The sequence below is a fragment of the Cebus imitator genome, unplaced genomic scaffold (assembly GCF_001604975.1).
Source record: "Cebus imitator isolate Cc_AM_T3 unplaced genomic scaffold, Cebus_imitator-1.0 Scaffold159, whole genome shotgun sequence".
Lineage (NCBI taxonomy): Eukaryota > Metazoa > Chordata > Mammalia > Primates > Cebidae > Cebus > Cebus imitator.
This window is the reverse complement of record NW_016107474.1, coordinates 2,601,505-2,604,791: the sequence shown is the minus strand read 5'-3', so window position 1 is coordinate 2,604,791 and position 3,287 is coordinate 2,601,505. Positions and strand designations below refer to the sequence as shown.

The window sequence follows — 3,287 nt, the reverse complement described above, 5'->3', positions numbered from 1 at the left end:
CTGTCAGACAGCAGAGAGAAGGGAGGCCTGGGACCACCCCACTTCCTTCCCAGCCTTCCAGGAGCTAATCTTATTCTAGTCACGTTATGCTGGCAGAGCTGCCAATCACAGGGCCCCACCCCTGGATGTGCATCTGACCCAGGCCTGGCCAATGATAGGGCTCCTACCCAGTGGCCACCGTAATAGTTCCCAGGGCTAGGCACATGACCACACCCAGCCAATCAGAGTCCTTCCCTGGGTGTTTCTATTCTGAAACAGGGGGAGATGCCTATTCAGAACTTTTGCACCAAGGTAAACAGACCTAAGCCAGGTGCCTGCATCACGTTTCCCACTGCTGGGAGAAAAATCTGCCCACTTGGGGAGAAAATGAGGTCCCTGCAGAGCAGCCAAGACAGGAACAGATGATGAGAATGTGTGTTCTCAGCACTAAGGTCCCAGTTTCAGCCTTCGTGGCCCCCAGCATGGCCCTGGGGCTAAAACTTTCTCTGTTTTGAGTTTCTGTCACTGACAACCATGGAGTCCTGCTTGACCCAGGACCACCGGGAAAGGTAAGGAAGTCTTCTTCAGCAGCCAAGTCCCCAAAGGGGTTTTCGAGCTTCTGGAGGGCAAATGTAAATAAGGACTTTTCTATTTACTTATTTATTCTGTAGTATCTAATGCAGGTTGGGGCACCCCACCCATGCTGGATAGGCCGATAGGGGGAGGGGAGGGGGCATAGCAAGGAGGTGGAACCAGTTCATATGGAACTTGGCAACTGGCCAAGAGTGACCCTCACTCCAAACTACAGGGGGATTGGAAGACCCTAAGGGCATAACCCCTTACCCAGAGGCACACACCGGGCCTTTGAGGCAGAACCTGACCCAGAATCCAGTTCTCTCGACTCCAAAGCCCATGTCTGCAGGCTTTTGAATTTCATAGAAGTTCAGACGCAGCTTTTGAGAATGATCAGCAGACAGAGACCTGAAGCCGTCCCTGACCACCGGTCCTTCCAAAAAATGACAGCTTAGCCCCCAACAAGGAAGGTCATAATCTGGGAATACAGGCCAGTTCTTGAATTGGGATTTGTCAAGGGACATCTGATTTTCTTGTGTTTCCTCAAAGCATCGACTAGCGGGCAATGGTGACAGTGAAGAGAATGTGTCTGCGTCAGAGCCGGGTCCTCCCCCTCCGTTAGCTGACCGCACAGCAGCGGTCCCATGCAGGATCGCACCAGGGCTGTGCCATCGCGGTTCCCACCTCCACTGGGCAGCTCCAGGGACCACAACACTGCCACCACCGTGATGCCAGGCTCGGGGATCTCTCCTCAGGAGGGTGAGACACAAGAATCCGACATCAGCAAGACACAAGAAAATCGGGCCTCTCTCAGTAAGCTCTGCTCACCGCCAGCGATGCTTGGCGTTTTCACTGCAACCCTGCCTCCATCTCACATGACCTTCTCCCCATGTTTGTGTCTAAATCTCCCTTTTCAAATTTGAGATGAAGTCTCTCTGTCACCCAGGTTGGAGTACAGTGGCATGATCTCAGCTCACTGCAAACTCTGCCTCCCGGGTTTAAGTGATTTTCATGTCTCCTGAGTAACTAGAATTACAGGCTTGCACCACCATGCCCAGATACTTTTTGTATTTTTAGTAAAGACAGGGTTTCACCATGTTGGCCAGGCTGATTTCGAACTCCTGGCATCAAGCAATCTGCCCACCTCAGCCTCCCAAAGTGGTGGGATTACCGGTGTGGGCCACCACGTCCAGCCAATTTCCTTCTTCCTGGAGTGCAATGGCGTGATCTCGCCACACTGCAACCTCTGCCTCCCAGGTTCAAGCCATTCTCCTGCCTCAGCCTCCCAAGTAGCTGGGATTACAGGTGTGCATCATCACACCTGGCTAATTTTTGTAGTTTTAGTAGAGACGGGGTTTCACCAAGTTGGCCAGGCTGGTGTCGAACTCCTGGCCTCAAGTGATCCCCCCACCTTAGACTCCCAAAGTGCTGGGATTCCAGGTGTGAGCCACCACACCCGGCCCAGTTTCCTTCTGCTTATAGGACATCAGTCACTGGATTAAGCTCCAACCTACCCCAGTATGACCTCATCTTAATTCCATCTGCAAAGACTCGATTTCCAAACAGGGTCACATTCATGGGTTTTAGGGGTTAGGACTTAAACCTGTCTTCTAGGGGCACAATTCCACCTGCTAGAATGGGTCAGCATTATGGCAGCCAGCAAAGCGTGAGACAGACAGAGGCAAGGAGCCATTCCCTCCTAGGCTGGGAGTGCCGCTGGGGACCCCTGGGCCATTCCACTTTTCCTGGCAGCCGTAGGCTCCACATTTCTTTTCCAAGGAGCGGCTGGCCTGCGGTTGGCCAAGCCAGACCGGAACACAGTGGTTTAGGGCCAGGCCAGTACCAAAGCTCCCTGGGGAGGAAGCCCAGAGTCCCAGCCCCAGTCCAGGAAATGTGCCCTGCCAAGAGAGGAGGAAGAGCACGAATTCACAGCGAGAGCAATCTGCATCTTTGCCTTTTGGAAGCAGAGCGCAGGAGGGTTTGGCCTTGATTGGAGGCTCCAGGGCACCTGCCATGCCGCAGGTGCTGACATGCAGCAGCCACCAGCACGACCTGACCCCCAGTGCCCAGGCAGGGACCACAGTGGCTCCCAGGTGGCTGGTGCTGTAGGGACCCGAGGGAGCTCTGCCAACCCAAACAATGCATTTTCCAGAGAGGTGTGTGGACTGACCTGAGGTCACACAGTGATCAGTCAGGGCCAGCGTGAATGGCCGGGGCCCCAAGCACAGTCCTGCCAATGAGAGCCTCTTAGCCTTTTACTCACTAAGAGGGCACAGGGAAGGGCAGGTAGGTAGTTTTTGCCCATGGGAACCCAGGGCTGATTTTAAGATAAGAGAGTCTTGCTCTGTCACCCAGGCTGGAGTGCAGTGATACCATCTCGGCTCGCTGCAGCCTTGACCTCCCCGGCTAAAGCGATTCTTCCACCTCAGCCTCCCAAGTAGCTGGGACCACAGGTGAGCACCACCCTGTCTTTGTAGAGATGGACTCTGGCTATGTTGCCCAGGCTGCTCTCGGACTCCCAGCCTCAAGCAGTCTTCCTGCCTTGGCCTCCCAAAGTGCTGGGATTACAGCATGAGCCCCCGTGCCCGGCCAGGGTTGATTGTGTAATAGTTTTGTAGGGGCAATCAGAAGGAAACTGTCATCCAATTAGTGGTCAGACTGGAGCTGCGACACCGGATGTCTGGGAAAATGGGCAAGAAGACCGACATTGCTTGTACCCCTGCTGCGTGCTGACA

General features: G+C 54.3%; 1 long non-coding RNA gene across 1 annotated transcript; it reads left to right on the top strand.

Moving 5' to 3' along the window:
* The first annotated feature begins 286 nt into the window (after positions 1–286).
* LOC119473428 lies at positions 287–2,967 on the top strand. Its single transcript, XR_005202641.1, has 3 exons — positions 287–548; positions 1,102–1,365; positions 2,908–2,967. It is a non-coding gene; the product is annotated as an uncharacterized LOC119473428 (long non-coding RNA).
* The last annotated feature ends 320 nt before the right edge of the window (positions 2,968–3,287 follow it).